The following is a 16,654-nucleotide window of genomic DNA, read 5'->3' on the forward strand; positions in this document are numbered from 1 at the left end:
CAGCTGGGATAGGCTCCAGCACCCCTGCGACCCTCGTGAGGAAAAGCGGTAGAAAATGAATGAATGAATGGTCTTGCCCTCCATGTTCCTTGCCACCTCTGTCATCAAGCGAGATCTACAACAATTTACCAAGAACCCCTCTGATGTTGAATGACCTCCAATTAGAGAGGCTGTCGGCACAGAGGTCCTTTCGGTTCTGGCAGAGTTTCTGGCCGCTAAACGCGTCAAATCCCTTCAAACAGGCAACGTTGCGTAACGCAGGTGCAAATATTCAGTGCAAACAGATGACTCATCCCAGCAGAGCCACTGCAGAGGTGGCTGCTGGGAGCCCGTCTGTAGTGAGATGAATGAACGTTTGTCAATCTGTTCATTTTTAGCATCCGTCACCAGCGTGGTTGACGGTGCTCGCACATGGTGATGGAGCACCGTGCATAATTCTGCCTTTGCAACGAGAGGGTAAGAGGTATTAAGCACTATCATTTGCTAGAGCTCTTGTGGGAGGTCATGTTTAAATGTTTAATAGCCGTTTGTCTGTTAGTTAGCAGGATTACGCAAACACTGCTAAAGCTCTTTCTGTGAGATTTAGTTGGGGGCGTAGGAAGCCAGCCAATGAAGACCCCGTTAAATGTTCTTGTCTCCTGGTGTCAAAAGTATCTTTAAAAAAGTCCCTTAATATGCAAAATATACTTTTTAATAATGTTCTAACAGTAATGTATGTCCTTTGAGTCCGTCTTAGCACCAACTTCTCTTCATGACATCATGAAGGAAAAATATCAAGGATGTGATTATCACTTAAATTAAGATTTTTAAATCTTCACTACACATCCTAAAATTACATTTTGAGCTTTTCCGACTATCCGTCAATTAGCTACAGATGTGGGAGATGCAAGTTTCCTTAAAAAAATAAGTTAACCTAGCATGATGTCCCTGTTACCATGTGAGTGTCTTAGAGATGTTAGCATTTTAGCATCACATTGCTTTGCTAGTGTTGCCAACATTTTTGTCCTCCTGCAACGCTCCTTAATTTTATGTTATATGTAATATGTAATGTCTTTATATTCTCTTTGTTTGTTTACACCAAATTGACAAGCTAAAAACTTACCACTTCCACATGAAATGGGAGAACTCTTTTTTACGATGATATTTCAGACCTGCCATGGCAGTGTTAAGGTAATGTGACGTAACTTAGTGTCTCTCCAATGCAACATTACTGATGTGTAGTGACCAGAACACTACATATGACTTGTGTTTTTTGGCTAATAGGCTATAGTCAACCACTAAACAGCGATGCAATGTAGCGAGGGTCGACTGTTCGGTGTCTAGTGCGTGAATTGTAGAATTACAAATGACACGTTTACAGCAGGACCTACAAAAGCGAGGCTTGATTTTGGACAACACGCTTCCAACGCTTCCACAAACGAAAAATACCATACTGTGGGACTTTTCATGCAATCAACGTGCACGAAGGCGTTAGTCGGGCCATTCTGTTGCATGCAATCTTTTTGCAAACAAACATATGTTAACTACCGTGAACTATATAGCTCTAAGTCATGTTTTTCCAGCCTGATGACATAAACGTCCCCCGGTACGTCTGTAAGGGTTCAAGAGCAGCACTTGTGACTCAGCCATTTCTTGGCATCCAACTTTCAGGTCTACACTGAAATGTGTATGAGCAAATAAACTGTGACAGCTCCCGCAGGCACAGTCGATACTTTGCTTGAAACTCGGATATACAGTATAGCTGTATTACTGCTGTATACAGTCTTTGCGGACACGTTATGGTGAAAGAATACTCTAAAGCAGGGGTCTCAAACACGCGGCCAAATGTGGCCCGCAGGACACGAGTTTGAGGCCCCCACCTTGATATGAAAGTTTAATGTTAGTGCGGTTTGATATGGATGCTGTATGGTATCATGTACCCAGAAAAAATTATTACATTTGATTAATGTTCGCCCTGTGATTGGCTGGCGACCAGTCCAGGGTGTACCCCGCCTCTCGCCCGAAGACAACTGGGATAGGCTCCAGCACCCCCCGCAACCCTCGTGAGGAAAAAGCGGTAGAAAACGAATGAATGAATGATTAATGTTCATGTTAAAGGTTAAATAACTGTTAATAGTTATCCTCCCTATACGTGTGGAAGTGGTAAGTTTTTGGCTATTTAAGTTTAAAGGAAATAACTTGAAGGCTACCGTTTAGGTCGCTAGCTCTCTAGTTTGCGAGTTAGCATGTGTCTCAAGACCCTGCAGTTGCGCAATATGTTGTAAATAAAAAGAGTATAAATGTGACTATAGTCGTGTTTTGTCATGTCTACAGGGCTCTAATAATGCTTTGTTCATTTTAATCTGAAAAAAATCATTTGTCTACCCACCAACTATAAGTTTTTATTATTTGCCTTATTATTTAATTATATTTATTTATTACTGATTGATTGATTTTCTTTATTCTTGATTTGTTTATTTTTCATCTTATTTTGTGCAGAAAAATAAAAATTAAGATATTTGAGAACAGTGGAATGTTTTATCAGAGCTTTTATTGTAGAAAATCGGAACCAAAGCACTGAAAAAGTTTGTATATTTTTCTGTTTTTAATAAATGCGTTTTTTTTTTTTTTTGGAAAACCTGATGCAGCCCAGCCTTGCCCAGACCCTAGCTCCAGTGGCCCCCAGGTAAATTGAGTTTGAGACCCGTTTTAAAAGGTATCAAATCTACCCAGACACACACACACGCCACAGCTTTAATGTTTTTACATTTTCTCTATGCCACCCTTGGTGGGAAACCACCCATGCATTCATGTTTCATCTGTGAAAATGAAAGAACTTGTTGATTAATTTTGCGCTTTCATAGCATCCTTGAAATGAAAATAAGAGGAACCATAACACACATTAACTTTAGTGTTGGCACCAACATTGGCACAATGAGAGCAAATAAATGAAAAAGTAAAGAAAAGACCGTCTCCCTGATGTGATTAGGTGTTGTGAAACCAGACCAGCTAATAACTACTTGATGTTTCTCGCCTACATCGCACCCCCTGCCCCCATCGCCTGCTGGGTGCAGTTGAAAGGGCGCCAGCTGTTGTTGTTGTACACTCACGCCATCGATCATGTGCTCGTGTAATCACACAACAAATACATAACGGTCTTACTTTATTGGAGAAACAACTCCATGACAGATGGCTAGTCGTCGCCACGCCACCCAGATTTTTATGCTCTTAGAGAACGTCTGCGCTCCAAATTGGATCATGAATCAATAACACCTGCGAGAACAGCGAGTCAAGCGTGAACGTCTGTGCACGTTCGTGGAACTACGCCGCCAGCTCATCCGTCCGTGCACATGCATATGAGAGAGAGGATGTTCGCTCGAAAAAATACAAATTACCTGACCTGAGGTGCACTGCTAAACTCTGTCAAACTAGTCTTGTCTGCTGTGGGAGATCATATCTAAAATATGATCTATTTCTAGTATCTTTGTTCATCTACAGTGGTTTTTGTTTCACGTGTGTCACACCGTTTCAGATCTTCAAACAAACTTCCATATTAGTCAATGGCAACACAATGCAACACAAAAGTGGTTGCCCAAAATGGAGATCTATCGGTGTGGAGAAGGTTGAAAAAGCCATTTCTAGAGCTCTGGGACTCTAGCACACCGCAGTGAGAGCAATTATCCACAAATGGCCGAAACCATGGAACATTGGTGAACCTGCCCAAGAGTGGCCCGCCAAAACAATTACCCTAAAAGCGCAGCGACGACTCATCCAAAAGGTCACAAAAGACCCCACAACAACATCCAAAGAAATGCAGGCCTCATTTGCCTCAGGTCAGTGTTCAACAGAGTGGAAAATACTCTGCGGTCTGAGGAGATAAAAGTTGAACTTTGTGGAAGGTGTATGTCCTAATAGAAAAAGAACATCATACAACAGTAAAATATGATGGTGGTAGTGTGATGGTCTGGGGCTATTTTGTTGCTTCAGGACCTAGAAGACTGTGATAAATGGAGCCATGAATTCTGCCGTCTCCCAAAAAATCCCGAAGGAAAATGTCTCCGCCCGTCTGTTTGTGACCTCAAACTGAAACCTACTTGGATTCTGCAGAAGATCCACAACACCCCAGCAAGTCACTATGCTCCTGTTCATGATATACACAACCTCAAACGACTTAATGTATCAGACTGTCAATATTTTGATTTCAGAATCGATTTAAGAGCATAAAGATCTGGTATAGGAGGTATGGATATTTTAGTATCATCGCTACTCATCATGGAGAATGAATTCAGGCTGAATGCAATCGATCTAGCTGGAAGGTTTCAGGGGTCTGGACTCCTACGGGCTTGGGGGCTGATTTGCCTCGGGCCGGAGCTGACAGAAAGCATGAGAGAAAATACATAAATAAATAACCCACCTGTTGCCATTCATACAACATCTTTGAATGGCGGTGTGCCCTGAGATTGTTCTAATATAAAAGTGTCTTAATAGCAGCTTGGAGATACACTGAACTAGAAGTAGACGTCACGGGACTTGCATGGGAAAAACATGCAAACTCCGCACAGAGATAGCCGAGGGTGGGATTGAACTCGGGTGAGGAAAACACAATACAAAAACACAAAGATATTAATGCACACTTAACTAATTCTCATTAATTCATTTAATGTTCCTTAAGACCACAAAGTCAAACTATTAACACCGTGGAGGCAAAAGTCAGCTATTACAGCAAACTTGCATTTGCTGCCTTCTTTAAGCTTCACCGTCCAAAAAACAGCATCTCAGCTTTGGGATATAGAAGGTGAAAATGGATATTATTAATATGAACTTTGGTGTGTCTCCCCTCCCCATTTTTGCTGTTTTTTTTAAAATTTAATAATCAAAACGTTTCCAATGTATTTTTAAAATATTTTGACTTTATTTTTTTATAATTTTTTTCCTTAACCTAATTTTCAAATTTTCCTTGAATATTTCCACTACATGCTACTAAAATGACATTATTCATTCATTTTTTATTGCTTATCCTCATTAGGGTGCTGGAGCCTATCCCAGCTGTCTTCGTACACCCTGGACTGGTGGCCAGCCAATCACAGGGCACATATAGACAAACAACCATTCACACTCACATTCATACCTATGGACAATTTGGAGTCGCTAATTAACCTAGCATGTTTTTGGAATGTGGGAGGAAACCGGAGTACCCGGAGAAAACCCACGCATGCACGGGGAGAACATGCAAACTCCACACAGAGATGGCCGAGGGTGGGATTGAACTCGGGTGAGGAATACACAATACAAAAAGACAAAGACATTAATGCACACTTTTAACTAATGCTGCCATAGGCTTTAGATTTTTGCTGGGAGGAATTCCCACGATGGAACAAGCTGAATTTTGAACCTTGCTGGATTGTTCGGATGCGTATCGACCAGCGGTGGGCAATGAGGTTCCCCAAGGGGCCACAAATATGAGAAGCAGGAAATCTATTGTTTTGAGAACAACTGGTAAAACTAAATATGATGGAGAAGCTTAGCAAAAACATTATTTATTGATCCAAATTTCTCAAAAACAATATGTGCATTCAAAAGGAAAAAAAAAGGCCCCCCAGATTATTCATTCATTCATTTTCTACCGCTTTTTCCTCATGAGGGTCACGGGGGTGCTGGAGCCTATCCCAGCTGTCTTCAGGCGAGAGGCGGGGTACACCCTGGACTGGTGGCCAGCCAATCACAGGGCACATATAGACAAACAACCATTCACACTCACATTCATACCTATGGACAATTTGGAGTGGCCAATTAACCTAGCATGTTTTTGAATGTGGGAGGAAACCGGAGTACCCGGAGAAAACCCACGCATGCACGGGGAGAACATGCAAACTCCACATAAAGATGGCCGAGGGTGGAATTGAACCCTGGTCTCCTAGCTGTGAGGTCTGCACGCTAACCACTCGACCGCCGTGCCGCCCCACACATAAATTAATTTTCCATTAACACAGTTCCAGACGTGTCCCACGGGTCGTACTTTATCCAGGTCTGGTCTAGACTATGAGTCACAGTTTAACTGCAGACAATGACGTTTAACAACGGGGTACAATCCTTTGCTGCACTTTATCTTAGAGACGTGTTTTGATGTGGTCAGGGAGTTGGTTTTCAGGTTGGCTGCTGTCATCTGTCATGTTTTTAGAAGAAAGTGAGACAGCGAGGCCTTCGGGGCGAGATGAAGAAGTGCATCATCAGTTCATCCATCATCTTCACATTGACGCGGTTTCTAAAAAGGCAGGTGAAGCGGAATAATGTTTCTTTTTCATTTGTACACGCTGGTAGTACAAATGAGCAAAGAGAATGGGATTCATTATGATTGACTACATAGTAACACGCAGGAATGACAATACACAACAGAAGCGTCCATCACATGACACCAGCATTTCGCTCCTATTTGTCCAAAGACTTTTGCAAACTTTGTCTACAGGTCACTAGGTCACTCCTAGCCTTGATTTAGTTCAGCCATTCAGAGGTGGACTTGCGGGAGTGTTGTGGGTCATTGCCCTGCTCCAAACAGACCCAGACCACCACACTACCTCCGCCATATTTTACTGTGGGTATGATGTTCTTTTCCTAAAATGCGGCGTGACTTTAACGGCACATCTAATGGGACACACACCTTCTAAAAAGTTTAACTTTTGTCTCGTTAGGCCACAAAGTATTTTTCCCAAAGGCCTTTGAAATCATCAAGATGCCTTAATGTTTGTTTTTCGTTATGGAACTCTGCCACGACTGTTTTTACCCAGTGTCTTTATTCACAACGCTATAAATATTAACATTATTAATATATATATTATATTCATTCATTCATTCATTTTCTACCACTTATCCTGACGAGGGTCGCTCGCGGGGGTGCGGGAGCCTATCCCAGCTGTCTTCAGGTGAGAGGTGGGGTACACCCTGGACTGGTGGCCAGCCAATCACAGGGCACATATAGACAAACAACCATTCACACTCACATTCATATATTATATTATATTTTATTATATTAATATTAGTATAGTTAGTCCAGTTCGGGGGCCTTAAAATCTCATCTTTGCTATTTGCAGATGATGTGGTTCTTATGGCTTCTTCGGGCTGCGACCTTCAGCGTTTACTGGGACGGTTTGCATCTGAGTGTGAAGCGTCTGGGATGAGACTCAGTACCTCCAAATCAGAGGCCATGGTTCTCTCATGGTCGGAAAAGGGTGGAGTGCTCCCTCCAGGTTGGGAATGAGGTCCTGCCCCAGGTGGAGGAGTTTAAGTATCTCGGGGTCTTGTTCACGAGTGAGGGAAAGTGGGAGCGTGAGGTCGACAGACGGATCGGTGCAGCCTCGGCAGTAATGCGGTCGCTGTACCGGACCGTCGTGGTGAAAAGAGAGCTGAGCCGGAGGGCAAAGCTCTCAATTACCGGTGGATCTATGTTCCCACCCTCACCTATGGTCATGAGCTTTGGGTCATGACCGAAAGAGTGAGATGGCGGATACAGGCGGCTGAAATGAGTTTCCTCCGTAGGGTAGCTGGACTCACCCTAAGAGATAGGGTGAGGAGCTCAGCCATCCGGGAGGGGCTCAGAGTAGAGCCGCTTCTCCTTCACATCGAGAGGAGTCAGTTGAGGTGGCTCGGGCATCTAGTCCGGATGCCTCCCGGACGCCTCCCTGGTGAGGTGTTCCGGGCATGCCCAGTCGGGAAAATGCCCCGGGGCAGACCTAGGACACGCTGGAGGGACTATGTCTCACAGCTTGCCTGGGAACGCCTTGGTGTCCTCCCGGTGGAGCTGGAGGAGGTGGCCGGTGATCTGGAAGTCTGGGCTTCCCTTCTAAGACTGCTGCCCCCGCGACCCGGACCCGGATAAGCGGAGGAAAATGGATGGATGGATGGATATTAGTATAAAATATTAATTAATATTAATAACAACTCTGAATGTTCTTCACGTTATTTCATAGTGGTGAATGCGCAGGTTCCACTTTTCCACAAACTTCAGTTTCCAGGTCAGGATTGTATTAGTGACGGAGACGTTGAGTGGTTGTTGCTTGTTGTTCAGTGGAGGGTAAACGGTTTTTATCACTTATGCTCCACTCCTGTCTAATTCTGACTCTCGATGTGATAACTCTTGATGTGAGGAATATGTCAATCAACGACGACACCAACAGAGCGGCTGCACTGTATCTATGCTCGACTTTTGGCAACACAGCACACGTCCATGCTATCAAAAACATGCTAGGTTCATTGGCGACTCCAAATTGTCCATAGGTATGAATGTGAGTGTGAATGGTTGTTTGTCTATATGTGCCCTGTGATTGGCTGGCCACCAGTCTCGCCCGAAGACAGCTGGGATAGCCCCCAGCACCCCCCGCAACCTTTGTGAGGATAAGCAGTAGAAAACAAATGAATGAATGAATAAATATAATTCCTTTAAAATCTATAATAATTCATTTTGGGCCACATGGTGGATGAGTGTTAGCATGTTGGCCACACAGTCAGGAGATGGGGAAGAACTGTGTTCGAATCTCCGCTTAGGCATCTCTGTGTTTGCCTGTTGTTCCCTTCTATGAGTGGGTTTCCTCCCACATTCCAAAAACATGCTAGGTTAATTGGCGACTCCAAATTGTCCATAGGTATGAATGTGAGTGTGAATGGTTGTTTGTCTATATGTGCCCTGTGATTGGCTGGCCACCAGTCCAGGGTGTACCCCGCCTCTTGCCCGACGATAGCTGGGATAGGCTCCAGCATACCCCTGCGACCCTCGTAAGGATAAGCGGCATAGAACTTTATTCTCATAATATTATGAATTTAGTATAAATTATATAATAATAATAATATAGAATAATATTAATATAATATATAATAGTATAATATTAATAATTTATCATGTATTAATTTATATTATACATTAATAAATATAAATATTTAATAAATGCATTCATTTTCTACCGCTTATCCTCACAAGGGTTGCGGGGGTGCTGGAGCCTATCCCAGCTGTCTTCGGGCGAGGGGTGGGGTACACTCACGCAAACTCCACACAGATATGGCTGAGGGTGGAATCGAACCCGGGTCTAACTGTGTGGACTGCATGCTAACCACTCGCGCAACCATTTTTTTCCCCTTTTTTTAATATACTGTTTGTTTTTACTGGTCTTTGTTGGCAATTGACATCAGATCGCGTTCCCGTTTATTCAATTTTCATTTGGCTATGAGAGGAGGGTTCAATTCACTCCATTCATGCTACTATAGAATCAACACACTGTTGAGACAGATGCACAGAGTGAACCCTCTTGTCATCCAGCCTGTTTGGTAGAAAGAGAGAGGAGAAAAAAACTAACACGCATGCACATATCAATATATAGTGGAAGACACAATTATCCAGTTTGTTTTGTATTTATTATGCGGTTAGTTGATTAAATTATTGTGACCGTTCTAATTGGTCAACACACTTCCTATCCCTCACTCATTGTGTTCTATGCATTACTAGCATGATGATTGAAAGCCTGTTCGGAAGAAACCAATGGAAAAAGGCCAAGCTCCCAACAATGATGTCATCGCTGCTAAAGAGCAATTCGTATATTGGCAGGCTGACGTTTTCTTCTTCAGCCTTCAGTGAAACATTTAAAGATTCTCCAAGGGTGGGCTTTGGTCGACGCACTGTGGCATCATGCTGTGCAATGTGGGGGCGTCAAAAAAGCGGCAGCTATCATTACTGCGTATCGATTCATCAGGATTTTACGGCCTCCCCTCTTCTGAAGGCGATTAAAATGGGCTGATACTGGCCGTGAAACATTTATTCTAGTGAACTGCGTCGGCTCCAAAGCCAGCAAAGTGTGAAGAATCTCATTTGACTTTGTCGGCCTGGCTGGCCACCCATGCGCAAAAGGCTCTCTCCACGAAAGGCGGCAGGAAGCGTGTGTTATTTAAAGCCGATGTCATGTTATCTAAGCGTGTAAGGTAGGCCGCCTTCCCGTGTGCTGCTGCTGCTGCTGGGAATCTAAAGAGCACTGGCCGAAACGGTGGAAAATTGCTTGGAAGAGTCTGAGCACGTGCAGAAGTGACAGGGATAAATAACAAGCGGGATGTTTCACTCCTTGCCCTGCAACGCTGCACACAAATCTCATGTTTACCTTCTTTAAATCAAATATGACAAAAACCAGTGATTGCGCGCGTATGAGACCCCGGTCTCTGCTCTTCGAAAGGCAGCCAGAAGAGAAAGAGGAGGGAGAATTCGATTAAATGGGTGAGTTTGTTGTATTATATGTGCGTTAGAAAACTAACCGTGTTAAAACAAGCCTGAAAGCCCATTCAGCTGCAGTGATATCCTTTATATTATCTTCATATCAATGCTTTTTCCAGGAAGGCCTTGGCTTTTTATACATTCTGTGCAGTAAACACGATAAAACAAATCAATGCAGTGGGACCCTCATTTCTGTATGATACACAGTCTTGTTATTGTACAATATTGGGCATAACAAACGGTTGTATTTACCCTTTGACTTCCATACTTCCATCGATCGCCCATTGACGGTATCGATATTGGCCCGTAATTAGCTTTAATGCCGATCCCCTCAGCTTCACCATCCAGAAGCTGAGGGGACTTCGACTCAGTCAAAGGACACGCTTGGCCTCAAGGACGACTGAAATCCCACACTGGTTCTGTGACCTTCACGTATAGAACACAAAGTGTCCTTCAGCCACATGGATGGGGATGTCCCATGGCTAATTAGGACCTTCACTGTGGTAAGCTGCATTTACGTTAGCTACCCCAGTTGATGCTTAAGTACGGTACTGCTATTTTTTTTTATTGTTAAATTTAGCAAAACAGCTATAAAAAAACTGCAAAAAATGTGAAAGTAAGAAAACGTTGACATGTTGAAGCTAATAGCCCAACTAATTATAATAATAAGATGAATACGAATAAGCTTCTTTTTTTTTTTTACAGATAATACTTTATGTATGACTTATTTGCATATCTACTTTGAATTGATTTTTAGCCTCTCTCACAAAATTTAAAAATACAAAACCTACCAATTAATTATTTCTGCTAAAGCCAGCACATCACACTTAGCAAAAAGTGAAACTACTACACTGAGTTCATGCTTAACACATAAACTCTTCAAAATATTAATATTGCTCTGGTTACACAGTAGAACCCCGCATATTTGTGGATTTCTACGTTTCTACGTCTTTTTACTCTCAGGAAAATGTCAATTTGTGCATTTTTTCCTCCAAAATAAAAGTTTTTTTCCACCATAAATCGGACATAAGTCATAAATGCTAATAAAACATAGCATGCACAATAATACAGCATGTGGTACATTCATTTAAACAGATTTTAATAATGGTGAGACTATAGGTATTATGGCTAAGTTTTATGTAGAAAAACAGTCAATTGTTCGACGACTTTGCTTTGTGTCGTGAACTCCACTGTAGAAATGCATGTTTTACACACTTCCATTTCTAGAACTATTATTTCATGATTTGGAAAATGTGCCCATTGCTGAAACATTTTCAATATGTTGCCTTGACTTGGGATGCATTGTCTTTTACATGATCATTATTTGTATACAGATAATGTTTGATAGCAAATGCTACATGAACTGTGTGTCATAATGAACGCTACATAGCTATTTCAACTCAAATATTACTGGTACTCAGGTTATGTAAACAACTATTGAGAAATTATATGTAATTATCTTTACTGCCATAATGAATATTATGATTGCAACTCTGCCTGGTGAGGATAAGCGGTACAGAAAATGGATGGATTTCAACTACTTTGATTAGCTGTAAATGGGTCTGTAACAATAATGTATAAGGTATAGCGATTTATCGAACAGTGCCATGTTTTAATCTCTCTTTGCTACACAGGATGGATGACAAGAGGGTTCACTCTGCACGTGTCTGAACGCATTGGCTATATATGAAATGAACACAGAAGAAGAGAGTGAGCATCTTCTTGGCTATTAAGCGTCTTTGTGCTAGTAGCGGGGCTGCACGAGTGCTAGCAGTTAATGCAAGCAGACGTGAGTATGAATGAAGGCACAAATAGTTTGTAAGCTGACTGCCACAGTTCTCGATTGCGTTTTCTCAAAAATTAACGAATAAAAGGATCACTGTTTCGTGGTTGACAATGGACTATTAGTCAAAAAATATTGAAAGACAAGTCTTACATAGTATTCCAGACACTCGACATCAGCAATATTGCACTGATGAGACATAGACTTACATTATATGAACTCAACTTGCACTGCGGCCATAGTTGCAAAGTACGACATGACATAGTGTAATTGATAGTTCTCATTCAGTGTGGAAGTGGTTTTGAGCTTCTTACTTGGTCCTTCATCCTCATGTCTACGGGGCTCTAATCATGGTAATCATGTGCCCCGCCTCGCTTTTACTCATATTTTAACCGTGTATAAATGAACGAATGTTGTATTTTAACGTATCTTTTATACACTGTTACTTGTTTTTATTCAACTCCATTTTTCTGTAAAGTGTCTGAGTATTTTGAATACGTTAGCGCTATACAAATAAAATGTATTATTAAATGCATTTAAAAAAATGTACTTCATGCTCTTCTACTACAAAACTATTCAATTTATGAATATTGAAAAATTGACTTTTCACGGTTCGGTCTGGAACCAGTTAACTGCGATCAATGAGAGACTGTCTCCACATAACAAGAGTTTCTATTTATTGAATGTGAACATTCTGGAGAACAGACGGTATACGAGGTGTAAAAACACAAGTTTGTGTTTGTTGTTGTGTCACAGGCTGCTGAGGACCACAACCCCCAGCATGCCCGATACTGCTGCGGATTGCCATACAAATGGTAGTGTCTGCATTTGATGCCGTATGTGACTATACGTGTATATATACGTAAATATAACGGTCAGTCTTGAGTGTTTCAGTGTGTGCTTTCATCCCCTTTTTCTTCGTTTTTGTACAAGGCCTGATGACACACACACACACACACACTTTTCCCTGGTGCCTCTCTGATTGAGGTTTCCTCGCCTCGCCCTTCAGATTTACAGTAATGGTGGCAGTGGGAGGGATGGGAGGGAGGGAGGGGGGTGGGGTTGTGCCGGGATAGAAGAAAGGCACAGAAGTGAGGGATGGGGGAGCACCAGCCATGATGAGGCGCTTAGAAGCAAGAGTGAGTGACGGATCGAGGATGCCAGAGAAAGTCCGAGGAGGAAAAAAAACATGCTCCGTTAACAGCGTTAACATTACAACCTCGGCTGACGACGTGCCGCACATTTTTAAAAAGCAGTTTGTCCCGTTTCATCTCATCCTCATCATCCTTTTCCTCCCGGGGCCTGGCGAGGAGGAGGAGCTGTGGGTTACGGATGCAGGCGGCTTTTACGAGTACATTTGATGCCATGGGTGATAAATTCTCACCAGCATGGAGGCCATGAGGGCCAGAAACACACACACATATACACACACACACACACACACACTGTACTCATCATTCTTCCTGCCTTGCAGATTGAATCAATTTGTCATTTGTCCACTTTTCTTCCAATGAGCTATACAGCCCAAGGCTTTACAAGCATGCAGCAGTAGTCTTGGGGGAGGACACCTAAGTACACAAAAAATACAGGCCCAAACCTCATTAACGTTTTATGCATGCACGCACGGGTTGTTTACAACAGCGGCAAGTCGTGAATTTCACACTTTGCTGGTGTCCGACCTTAATTACCAAACATCTTAGTGCTGTCACTATGATGCCTCAGCCATCAATACATCATAATACACAATACACAGGAAATGGAGTAATACGGCACATTACATTACATCAGATATTTATTTAGTAGCTACGATAAATGACACAAGTCAGGTTTTAAAATGAACCCAATTCCACAAATGCTTCACATCATTCCCAGCCCAATCAGCAACGATGTAGAATGCATTTTACTCACCAAATGGAACGTATCCATCCTGTTGTTGAAAAGGAAATTAAACAAATCCTTCACTTTAGAAAATCTACTTGTATGTGGCTAGCTGCAGATGACGTCAACTAGCTCTGCCCACTAGAATATCTGATTGGCTACGAGAAACGCCAGTCAATTAGCTTTCACCTGTAAGATAGCTGTCGTATTTTATTATTATTATTATTATTATTATTATTATTATTATATTATTCATTCATTCCTTTTTTACCGTTTTTCTTCACAAGGGTCGGGGGTGCTGGAGCCTATCCCAGCTGTCTTCGGGCGAGAGGCGGGGTACACCCTGGACTGGTGGCCAGCCAATCACAGGGCACATATAGACAAACAACCATTCACACTCACATTCATACCTATGGACAATTTGGAGTGGCCAATTAACCTAGCATGTTTTTGGAATGTGGGAGGAAACCAGAGTACCCGGAGAAAACACACGCATGCACGGGGAGAACATGCAAACTCCACACAGAGATGACAGAGGGTGGAATTGAACCCTGGTCTCCTAGCTGTGAGGTCTGCGTGCCACCCTATTATATTATTATATTACCTTTTCATACGACCAGAAACTCCAAAAGTACTGTGCCTCTGCAGTGTGACATTATATCGCTATGCAGCTCCACTTTCTTATATTTTTTATGCACAGGGGACCTCATAACGTTTGATGAGGCATCTGCTTCTCACGTTGACATTTTTATCAAAAACCTAAATATGAAAGTTTACCAGAAGATGCAACATAGCACGCATCCTTTGAAACCGTTTTTTTTTTCCCCCACAGGTGAACATCACCTAGTTGTCAGCCGCATAGTGTCGCAGCACTGCAGTCGCAGATACACAAGCTGTTTGTTCACGTGCACACACACACACACACACACTACCGACGCTCTCCCAGCCTCCCTTGACATAAAACACTTCTGCACTTTCAGGACCCGAAGAGCTGCACTGCGGGCCGGGGAGGGTCCCCGAGTCGCGGAGGGGAGGCGACCTTGCCCGTCACAGACACGACCAATGGAATACAAATGTCGGGCCGGGTGGGAGCAGATGGAGTGTGACTGTGCTCGGTAGCTCACAAGAGGGTGAGATAATTGCCTGACAGTTAATCCACGGCACACTCGGAACTCGTTAGTTAGACGAAAGGGAAGTGAACTTCTCCACAAATACTCTTCCTAAGCTTGAACTTTGCATCAATCGGCCTGTTTCTCTTTGTGAGTCTTTCACACACAACGCCTTCGACCACACAACTGCCTGTACCGATCCGTAGACACACACGATACACAAAATGTGAGACAAAGAACGCCACGCTGCACGCACAAAGACCTTCCAGATTTGAGCTGTAACATAAACATCACATTGCACTCACGCCGACATGTTTTATGGTGTATTCTTACACAGCAACACTGGAATGTCACTGTTGTTATTACCGTCACAAATGTGACACCGTCGCTGTGTCTCAAATGGAACACGTCCGTCAGTGCACTTCAATCAGTACACTGTCCTGAGTGTGCACATTTTGCCAGTGTCCTAAATCCCGTTCTTCTTCTTCTCATCTTTTTAGCGGTGAACTGCAACCACTCGATGGAGCATTATCACAAACTTGTCCGTGAATGCACCTCACGTTTGTGCTGTTCACTTGTTACACCATGTTTATGGCTGACTTAACGTGCCGTCCGTCTGACACACAGCTGCAGATATCTGCTGGACAAGAATATGCCTTAAAAGGGGCACTTTTTGTCATTCACAATCCTTATGTGAAACACATTTATTTCATTTTTCTGTGCATTATAACACGAGAAAATGAGCTAGCTAACAATGCACGTCATTGGGATACACCTATTTTGACTATGAAGCCCTCTTAAGAAAAACTAACAACATTGCATGGTTTGATATACATGTTGTGATTAAGCATTAACATGTACACTGATAGCATGTAATAGTTACAGTATGAAAATGCGTCAAGATACTGCATCTTTTCTAAGCGCATTGATACATATACTTATGCTAATTCCATCAGCAACAGCAGCATAAATACAGCGACATGAGAAAATTTGTTAATATAAGCTAGCTAACAATGCACACATCATTGGGATACACCCATTTTGACTATGAAGCCCTCTTAAGAAAAACTAACAACATTGCATGGTTTGATATACATGTTGTGATTAAGCATTAACACGTACACTGATGATAACATGTAATAGTTACAGTATGAAAATGTGTCAAGATACTGCATCTTTTCTAAGCGTATTGATACACATACTTATGCTAATTCCATCAGCAACAGCAGCATAAATACAGCGAAAACTCTTACAATGGCCGCTGTACTAGTAATGGCTGTGTCTTCCAGCACAAGACGTGTGCTCCAGTCCTCAGGTAAAAAATGCCGATGACAAACGAGCACGTTGTTGAGTCTTTGTCACGAAATTGAGAGCTAGGTGTCCAATCTTCAGCGTGTGAATGACACAGAGGCTAGTGTCGGCGTCGTGTTAGTCTGCTAGATAGAGTTTTTATGGTAATATCGCTGTAGCTTGGTTAATATACGAGTCATTTATGTAAATGGAACACTGTTGGTGATTTTTTTGTGAGGGCTTTACCTTTAAAATAGGTATTTCCCATGACTTTCGTTGTTAGCTAGCTTATATTAACTAGTTTTCTCACACTAGAACGCACAGAAAAGGGAAAGAGATGTTCATGTTTCATATAAGGATTGTGAATGATGGGCT

At 42.4% G+C, this 16,654-nt stretch overlaps 1 protein-coding gene across 2 annotated transcripts in view; it reads right to left on the reverse strand.

The window, feature by feature from the left end:
* LOC131105977 (complexin-2-like) overlaps positions 1 to 16,654 on the reverse strand; it is a 74,686-nt gene that overhangs the window by 46,306 nt on the left and 11,726 nt on the right. The gene's annotated exons all lie outside the window — the stretch shown is intronic.

The sequence above is a fragment of the Doryrhamphus excisus genome, chromosome 2 (genome assembly GCF_030265055.1).
Source record: "Doryrhamphus excisus isolate RoL2022-K1 chromosome 2, RoL_Dexc_1.0, whole genome shotgun sequence".
NCBI classification, from domain to species: domain Eukaryota; kingdom Metazoa; phylum Chordata; class Actinopteri; order Syngnathiformes; family Syngnathidae; genus Doryrhamphus; species Doryrhamphus excisus.